At 46.7% G+C, this 10,460-nt stretch overlaps 1 pseudogene; it reads left to right on the top strand.

The window, feature by feature from the left end:
- The first annotated feature begins 7,868 nt into the window (after positions 1-7,868).
- LOC123121073 (uncharacterized) lies at positions 7,869-10,045 on the top strand (annotated as a pseudogene).
- The last annotated feature ends 415 nt before the right edge of the window (positions 10,046-10,460 follow it).

Here is a 10,460-nt window from a genome sequence, read left to right as displayed (position 1 = left end):
AATATGAGCTTGTGTCGTATCCATGATTCCAATAGCCTTTGCTTCATCATTCCTTTTGCTTGATGTCGTTGCTGCTCGATGGGATCTTCATAGAGCCTCTCGACAAAATTTGTCGTGATCACCATCAATATACTGCCTTGTTCTAAGATATCAATTGAATTCTTGAGGAGAAATACCATCCTTGCCCGTCGATGATTCGTGTTGTCATCGACACCATCCTTGACTTCCTGCCAATACAGACTTGGTCATGTTTTGGTTATATCTTACATTCCTTGACATTCTTGGAATTGTTCCTTTGTACTTCTTGTGACCTTCAGATTCAATCTTACTTGAAACACCATGTTAATGTTACCTCGAAGTATGACTGTGGTACGCCGAACAACAACAAGAACATTGGAAGTGCATTGCCAAATGTTTCTTGCTCTATTATCCAAACACCGTTGTATGGATAACATCATGAATTCCCTTGCCCCTTTATCCAAATGGTGATGTACTTGTTGATCTAACATGTATATCATGCTCTACTTTTCCTTGGGAAAAGATACACTCCTAAATCTTGTGTATAAACATATTTTCCTTTCCATTGGTTTGCTTAACCTTTCTTGTGATCTATATATGTTATAAGCAGAAATAATTCCCTGCTTATGGAAACACCTCGGTTTACAACTATGTCAGTGTGGCCCTGTTACTATTGCTGACGACATCCCGGTAACCCCCGATGGACGAGAACCTTGCCTATTGGTCCACCTCGTTTCAATGAGGAGGAAAATGGTTCTCTTCGTCGAACCCCTTTCACCTTTTGATTAGGCATCGAATGATTGCCTGCCCGTTAAAACTTCTCATGGTACCTTCATACTTTGCTCTCGATGTTTTATTAAGTTTCAACTCGAGAGATACTTCCGCCTCATTCCCTGAATTGTTCACCAGATAATTAACCCTATAAGGGTCAGTTCTCCCGAAGTTACTCTTTACTTCCCCACTTAAATCTCGGGATGAGATTTCTTGTAGTGGAGGAGATTTGTAACACCCCAAGAATCATGCTACAGTAATCTCCCCCTGATGGTGACCATGTCATCGTGATTACTATGCAGCTTGCCACTTGTCCAAAAATCAAAGCCTTTTTCAAATTTAAAATAAGTCGAATAAATTATTTCTTCGAGCAGTAAAACTAAAATGTTCACCTTATCCTATAAATTTCCCTGATCATTGTCATGTTGAAACCAGCCTCCTTTGAATTCCCGAGATTCCCATGGAAATTAATTTAGTGGTCCAACATCAATTATTTTGGCCTTTTCAATTTCAAAAAAAAAAGAGTCAGACAACTCCTTTTGACCCCAAACCTTTTTGTTCCATATCAAGATATTGTGTTAGATTTACGTGCCAAGTTTTGTTCAAAACAAAACTCATTTGGTACTAAAAGGAAATGCAAAACATTGCCTGAGAATTATAGCAGGAAAGGGAAAAGACAAGGACTAAAGGTACTGTGCAATTAGGCCTGCTCAGCGACAGTGCCGGCCCAGCCCGCTCCCAGGTCGGCCCCCAACCTCTCTCTCCTCCAGTTGTCCATGACGCCTGAGCCAGGACGTCGTTCCCTCCGCACCTTCTCGCCATCGTGTCGCTACAGGGCGCCTGGAGGGGATAAGAAGACCAGCACCGACGCTCTGGACTCCCAGGATCTTTTCTCCCTCTTCCCCACGCTCTGCTCCATCCACCTCGCACGTGCCCGAGATGCCGTCGCCATCGCCATCGCCATCATCGTGGCCATCGAGCTTCCGTGCCACCGGAGGATGTCCAGGAGAGCCGCAACTTCCGCCTTCATCGTCTTCATCGCTGGATCGGAGCCAAGACGCGTGAACGACGACGCCCGCGACCGTCTTCCTCGCCACGGCCACCGGAGCTTCGCCACTCGATCTGTCGTCGTTCGACCATCCCCGACCACGTCGAGCCCTCCCCAAGCTCCACTGTGAGGCCCTGCATATTTCCCCTCTCCCCGTTACTAGATTCGTGGCCTCTAGCTAGCCCAGCCGCCGCTCCCGCACTCGTCGTCGCCGCGACCAAACTCCACTCCCGCGTCCGCTAGCCGCTCCTGCTGCCTGCTCCCGCACCCTCGGCCACCCTGCCCGCGCGCCGGCCACGACAGAGGTCGTCCGCGCGCGCGCCCAGCTGCACCCGCATGCTGCCGCCCGTGCCGCGCGCCTCCCCTCGCGTTTGCCCGCAGCCCGCTCCCGCCTTCCCTTGCCTCGTGTCGCCCTTACCCGCCGCTTCTGGCCGGGGCCGCCGAAGCCCCCGCTGCGGTGCTCCGCGCGCCCAGCTGCCGAGCCACGGTGACCGCGCTCCGCCACACCCGCCGAGCTCGCCTCAGCCTCACCCCCCTGACCGCGCCCGCCGCCGGCCACCCGCCCGCGGCCGCTATTGGCCGTGGCCATGGCCGCGCGCCTCTGCCGCGCGAGCGAGCACAGCCGCTAGAGGCCCGCTAGTGTCCCTGCCAAGTGGGGCCTCCCAAAAAGATATGTATAATAAAATAATATTAGTTAAAAGAAATAATTAATGGATTAATTATTTTGTAGTTAATTAAGATGACTACTCAATGACACTAGGCCCCACCTAATTAGTTAGTTTAATTAGTGTTTTAGTTAGAGTTGTACCTATGACAGGTGGGACCCCCTGGACCCGCTGACCAATCAACCTTTGACCAGTCAACTGTTGAGTCAGCAGTTGACTGGACCCACCTGGCAGCCTCACAGTGCAACCTTGGGTGCACTGCACCGGTGCACCTAGCCTTTTCGCCTTTATTTTTGCATTAGTTTAAATTCCAGAAAAATGTTTAAATCTTTGAAAATTCATAGAAAAATAACCGTAATTCGGATGAAAATGTTTTCTACATGAAAGTTGCTCAGAACGGCTAGACGAATCCGGATACGCAGCCCGTTCGTCCACCACACATCCCTAGCATAGCAAACACGCAACTTTCCCCCTCTGGTACATCTGTCCGAAAACACGAAACACCAAGAATACTTTCCCGGTTGCCCCCCCTTTTTGTCGGTATCACCTACTGCCGCGTTAGGTCACCCCTTAGCACCGCTTGTTGCCATGTTATGTTTGTGATGCCTTGTGTGCTCCGTATTTACTGTTTCTTCCCCCTCTTCTTCTCCGGTAGACCTCGAGACCGACGTTGATGCCTCTGAGTACGACTACGTCAACGACGACCCCCCTTGCCAGAGCAACCAGGCAAGCCCCCCTTTGATCATCCCGATATCGCCCATTCCATTCTCTCATGCTTGCATTAGATTTTGCTACTGTAATTGATTGCTCCTATTCTGATGCATAGTCTGTTTATTGTAACCTGTTGTTGTTACCTACCTGCTTATCCTAAACTGTTTAGTATAGGTTGGGTAGAGACCCATCAGAGACCCCCCACTTTGTCCCGACTGCCCCGTTGGATTATCAGAAGACCCGATCAATGGGATCGAAGACCAGGCCCCGGCACCGCACATCACTTACCCCTTAGTTGCTCGACACTACTGGGTTACTATCGAGTGCCGAGGGTGAGACCTCTACAGCACTTCTGATGTTAACCCTGTAGTGTAGCTATTCGGTCGTGGTCATCGAGGGTGATTCCGCCTTAACCACTTCCGATACGACTCTGTCGTGCAACCCCTCAAGTGTGAACCTCGGGGGTGGTTCCTCTTACGTTCACCTTGATGATTACATCGAGTGGAATTCACCGGGGCTGATTCCTCGGGTTTTCCCCTTGATGTTTGGACACACGGATACTTGAACTTTACCACTGTTACTTGGAAAGGCGAGTCGACCCCGAGGGGTACCCGCGCGAGCATATTTGCGAGTGATGAGGAGTCGGGTTGACCTGGAGGGTGCCCGCGAGATAATTACGAGGCGTGGTCGGGCATTCTTAGCCCTTGCCGTCTCTGCTTGTTACCGCGTGCTCCTAATCCACTACGATTTGGATATTTGATCCGAGGGGCCTCTGGCCTGATAACACTAACCATCACGTGGGCATAGTATGGGCGTTCTGTGTCGTATGCATCAGCCGAAGCTTAATAGACGTCAGCGACTGAGCGGCGCGCGCCGGGTTGGACTGTGTAAGCACCTGCCTTGTTGAAGGAGGTAGCTAGGTCTACTCACCGGCCGCCCTCGCAACGTGCAGGAGTTCCCGGGGCGATGGCCCATGACCCCAGGGGGCATAGGTTTAGTCCGGCGTGCTGGCCTGTCTATTAAGTCTAGGTCGGGTTGCGGCGTATTGTTTGGCCGAGGCCGGGCATGACCCAGGAAAGTGTGTCCGGCCGGAGTTAATCGAGCGTGGTGGGTAAGTTGGTGCACCCCTGCAGGGAAGAAAACATCTATCGATAGCCTGTCCTACGGTAACGGACACTTGGAGTTGTATCCTGATCGATACAACAAACTCCCGATCGATACAACAAACTCCCGATCGATACAACTAGAACTGGATACTTGAGATGAGACATGGATATGAGAATGGATAGTATGGCTCTGGGATTGCTTTCTCGCAGGGAGTTGAGAAAGGATCTCTGGCCGAGGTTGATAACACTTCTACTACTTTACTTTATGCTACTCCACTCCCTTCTATTGCTGCAAGATGGTGGTTTTCAGAAGATGCTAGTCTTTGATAGGCTAGGCTTTCCCCTTCTCTTATGGCATTCTGCAGTTCAGTCCACACATACTACCCTTTTCATTGATACCGATGCATATGTAGTGTAGATCCTTGCTTGCGAGTACTTTGGATGAGTACTCACGGTTGCTTTGCTCCCCCTTTTCCCCCTTTCTTCTTCTTTCCGGTTGATGCAACCAGATGTCGGAGCCCAGGAGCCAGATGCCACCGCCGATGCCTGCTACTACATGGAGACCGCCGACGACCAGGAGTAGTTAGGAGGCTCCCAGGCAGGAGGCCTTGCCTTTTCGATCAATGTTGCTTTTGTGCTAACCTTCTTAAGGCAAACTTTTCTAACCTATGTCTGTACTCAGATATTGTTGCTTCCGCTGACTCTTGTGTATTCGAGCCCTCTGGCTTGTAATATAAAGCTTGTATTATTTTAATTTGTGTCTAGAGTTGTGTTGTGATATCTTCCCGTGAGTCCTTGATCTTGATCGTACACATTTGCGTTTATGATTAGTGTACGATTGAATCGGGGGCGTCACACCGGGTCAGCCTATTGGCCACCTATAATCAGATCTGTGGCGCGTAAAATACCATGCTATTTACGCAAAAATTATCGAGTGTATGTGGAGATATTTCATCAACCTCTTACCCTTGTCGCCAAAGTTATCAGGACCGGTGTACGTAAGTTATCAGGTCGACGATGTGTGAGTTACCATGCTTTTCACACCAAAGTTACTAATAGAATATTTCATCAAATCCCCCTGCAACGTCACCAAAGTTACCATGACCGGGGTACATAAGTTATCAGGTTTACGATGTGTGAGTTACCATCTATTCATACAAAAGTTATTGGGGGGGGGGGATATTTGATCAACCCCTCCCCTCCCCCCATGCCAAAGTTATCAGGACCAAGGTGCATAAGTTATCAGGTATGCGATGTGTCAGTTTCCATGTTATTCACATAAAAGTTACCATGGGATACTCCATCAACCACCCCTGCCCCCTCTCCCTCGGCGCCAAAGTTACATAAGTTATCAGATCTGCGATGTGTGAGTTACCATCTATTCACACAAAAATTACCGGGGGATATTTGATCACCTGCCGCCCCCGCTTGCGAGAATTACCCAGGGTGTACGATGTGTGAGTTACCATGTATTAACATTAAAGTTACCATGGGTATATTTCATCACCCCCCGCTCCGCGCGTGAAAATTACTCAGGGGTGTACATAAGTTATCAAGTCTTGGGGACATAAAAAAACATGTTATTTGCACAGAAGTTATCGTGGTGTGTTTCAACAACTCCCGCATCTCCACCCCGTCGCCAAAGTTCCCAGAACTAGGGTACATAGGTTATCTGGTTTGTAGTGTGTGGGTTACCATGCTATTCCCGCAAAAGTTACCGGGTGGTATATTTCATCACCCCCCCTCCCGGTCGCCAAAAATTACCATGACCGGGGTACGGGGTACACAAGTTATCAGTGTGCGAAGTGCAAGTTACCGTGCTACTAACATTAAAGTTACCGTGGGTATATTTTCATCACCCCATCGCCAAAGTTAACAGGACCGAGGCACATAAGTTATCAGGTCTACGATGTGTGAGTTACCATGCCTGCACCCTCCCCCCCCCCCCCCCCCCCTCCCGTGCCAAAGATACCAGGACGGGGGTACATAAGTTCCATGGTGAGAAAAAATGCTTAGAGAAAAAAAGTACTCAATGAGTGAATCAAAAGATTACGTTGAATAAAAAATCATTGGCATTAAGTGGGATGGCTGCACGGAATATCAAATGGAAGAAGACAATGCCTTGAAATTAATTTTGTGAATCAATCTCTCGCAAAAAAAATAAAAAAAATCTCACGGAAATTGGCAAAAAAATGGTGTTTTAAATATGCTGACGTGGCTCTATCCGGTCAAGTATGCTGACTATCGCTTAACTGACAAAAACACGTCAAGTGATCTGTTGGTAGCCCGCTATGGGTCATTTCCAGGAGACCGGAGTTCGAATCCTGGTCATGGCAATATAAATTTTCTCTCCCACGATGACAATTTTGAAGAAGGAAGGAATCGGGAGCGATCGAGATCCAGTCGTTCGGACGTATCGTACACATACGAACGTTCGGAAGTTACAAATTCCGTAGAAATAATGGGTGTGTTTGTTTGAGCTCCCACTTGCTCAACCAAAACTTTGGTATGTGACTGTTCTTTGAATCATGGCCATAGTTGTACCTGCGAAAACTTTGGCAAAATTGTTTGTCTATTTCTGTATTGAGACTCAGTGCCATGTATTTATAGTGGTCATGTTTTTCAATTTTTTTGTGATAGCTTACCACAAATGCTATTTGATTAAGAATATCTGCATCCCTGTACACTGAGGATATGTTTGAGGAAAAGTCGTTTAGTCGGTGTCCGCATTGAAGCGGCAACGCACAAGAGGTCGCGTCCATCCCGCCGCCTTCACGTCTAGTCGCGTCGCTCGACATCAATGCCGGCCACTGCATGCTCTGGGCCGGCATGAATGCAAGGTGGAAAGCGGCACGGGCGTTGGATGAAAAGCGCGGGAGAGGCAAGTGGGGCATTTTTGTGGGCCAGGGAGGTCTGACACGGGCCACCCCTAACTTTGTCTCCGGTTTGTAGAAAAAGTGCATTCAGACTGTCCGCGCGGTACGAATGTATGCAGACGGTTTGTGGGTCCGTGTTGGAGATGCCTTACCTCGTAAGTCGCCGTGGTGGTGAGCTTGTAGTGGATAGAGATGGAGGTCCTAATGGGGATAGAGCACAACCCTGGTGGCTGTTTTGGAGCGGCTTTGGCGCCAGTTGCGGCGTTTGGCTATCGGCTTGCTTCATCACGCCATTGTTTCTGCTGGTTGAAGGGCGGCTATTTATTTTCCTCCTGGCCATGGAGAGCCTAATGGGAGGCAACATTTCTTCTTCTTGGAGTCTTTGACATGGTATAACTCCAAGGTCTTCCTGTCCCAAGTGGTGCTGCCCTCGGCAGCGGTGAGGATATTTTGGTGGAAAAGAAAGCTTTAGACCTGATTACATTTTCCATCTTTGTTCTTTGGTCCATTTTGTAACAGTTAGGGACTAATTTGTTATTTTCTTTTAGTTATGGGTTCCATTGTAATCTGTTGTGTACCTGCTTTTCTCTATTTTTTACTATTAAACAAGCGAACATATTCACCGCTAAGTGCACCCAACCTATTGAAGATAATCCTTTTAGAAATCATTAGCATGACCCAGAGTGCGTTTGTGCCCAGACGTATGATTACTGATAATATTCTAGTGGCATATGAATGCTTCCATACAATTAAGAGAAAAAAGAATGGTAAAGAGGGCCTATGCGCAATCAAGTTGGACATGCACAAAGCGTACGACAGGGTAGAGTGGTCTTTTCTGAAGGAAATTATGCTCAAACTGGGTTTCCAAGAGAACTGGGTAAATCTTATTATGCAATGTGTATCCTCTGTGGAATACCGTGTTCGTTTTAATACGGAAGAAAATGAGAGTTTTAAACCCACTAGAGGATTGAGGCAAGGAGATCCTCTATCTCCATACTTATTCTTATTATGTACGGAGGGACTGACTGCCCTTTTAGCAAAAGCGGAGGAGAATGGAAATATTTCTGGAATAAAGGTCAGTAGAGACGCACCGTCGGTTTCAAACCTTCTCTTTGCAGATGATTCTCTGATCCTTATGAAAGCAAATGCTATGAATGCGGAGGCATTGAAATCAGTTTTGGATCTATATTGTGCCTCCTCGGGGCAAATGGTTAGTGTTGAAAAGTCGAGTATTTTCTTTACTCCCAATACAAAGGTGGAAGATAAAGCACAAATTTGTACAATTATGAATATTATGACTGAAGCACTTAATGATAAATATTTGGGTTTACCTGCTAATGTGGGTATGGACAAAAGTGATTGTTTCCAATTCCTGACCGATCGAATCATCATGAAAATAAGTGGATGGAAAGAAAAATTGTTATTTGTTGGAGGAAAGGAAATATTGCTCAAATCTGTTGTACAAGCTATCCCAGCTTACGCCATGTCCGTCTTTAAAATTCCTAAAAAAAATTGTAAAGGAATTATTGACGCGATGTCGCAATTTTGGTGGGGTGACGAGGACAACAAGAAGAGAATGCATTGGATGGCATGGTGGAAGATGTGTGTACCAAAAAATCAAGGAGGTATGGGTTTTAGAGATATACATTGTTTCAACCTGGCTTTGTTAGCCAAACAGGCATGGCGCCTGATTGATAATCCTGAGTCCTTATGTGCATCGATCTTGAGGGCTAAATATTTCCCGGAAGGGGATTTAATGAATGCAAACGAAGAAAGGGCTCCTCTTTTACTTGCCAAAGTATTATGGCGGGAGTAAACTCGCTTAAAAATGGTTATATCTGGCGGGTTGGAAATGGACAAAATATTGATATTTGGAGAGATGCATGGATCCCGAACTGTGCGAATAGGAGGGTCATTACTCCGAGAAGGGGCACCTTCTGTCAAGGGTTTCTGATCTCATTGATCCAGTCACGAATTCTTGGGATGAAGATTTGGTGAATCAAACGTTGTGGCCAACTGATGCTCAAAGGGTGCTCGCAATTCCCCTCCCGATGCATAATATGTCGGATTTCATTGCTTGGAGTTATACAAAAAATGGTGTTTTCACTGTGGGTCAGCTTATTTGGAGGAATGAAACAAGCAACATGGAACAAAATTGCAACATGCTGATGGTATGGGAAGAATCAAGGCTAATACTATTTGGGGTAAGGTTTGGAAATTATCTTGTCCGGCAAAGGTTAAAATTTTCATCTGGCGTACCTTGCATGGAACCCTCCCATGCCGTGTTACGCTTGCGAATAGGCACATGAAACTATCGCCCGATTGCCATCATGCTCGAAGGGGGCAGAAGATACAAAACACGTTTTATTCATGTGTCAAAAGGAAAAAGAGATATGGGGCAAGTTAGGACTACATGAGGTGATCAATAAAGCTTGTGCTACTGATCGTGTGGGAGAGGCGGTTTTGGAATTCTTATTACTTATGCCAGAACAAGAATTAGCGATAACGGGTTCTCCAAAAGCACGTGAACTGATCGCTGTTACAGCCTGGTACTTATGGTGGGATAGACGCATACTGGTTCATGAAGGAAAGTTTCAAGATGCAAACCAAATTTCCATGGGTGCCCGGGCTATAACGGCTAACTATGTTAATGCACACTCCCCTAAGGCAACTACTAAATCAGGAGGTTGGACAAGACCTCCTATGGGTTTTGTTAAGCTTAATGTTGATGCCTCTTATGACCATGATTTACTTAGGGACACAGCTGGAGCTGTTCTCGGAGATGATAATGCAAGATTCATTGTTGGTGGAAACTGGAGGATGGACAAGACCTCCTATGGGTTTTGTTAAGCTTAATGTTGCTTAATGTTGAGTGGTGTGCTGACGTATTAACAGTAGAAGCTTTGACTCTTAGATTCGGCCTATTCCTTGCACAAAAGGCGGGTTGCAATCGTCTTGTCGTTAATTCTGACAATATGGAGGTGATTGAAATAATGGAAAATGGAGGACATTGGGCGGGAGCAGCGGCGGCAGCGTTCGATTATTGCTATTTCATAGCTTGTGATTTTCCGCTTGTTAGATTTGAACATTGTAATAGGGAAGCAAATAAGGTGGCTCATGAAATTGCTAGGCTAGCGAAATTTCCAGTTACTACTGACTTGTTTGAGGAGGCCGTGAGGGACATTGTACATTTACTTATTGATGATGTAACAATTATTTCTAATAAATAAAGTACATGTTTATTTAAAAAAAAGTGCACCCAACC

Source organism: Triticum aestivum, chromosome 5D (genome assembly GCF_018294505.1).
Source record: "Triticum aestivum cultivar Chinese Spring chromosome 5D, IWGSC CS RefSeq v2.1, whole genome shotgun sequence".
NCBI lineage: Eukaryota > Viridiplantae > Streptophyta > Magnoliopsida > Poales > Poaceae > Triticum > Triticum aestivum.
Note: the sequence above shows the minus strand (reverse complement) of the source record. Positions and strands in the feature narration are given on the sequence as shown.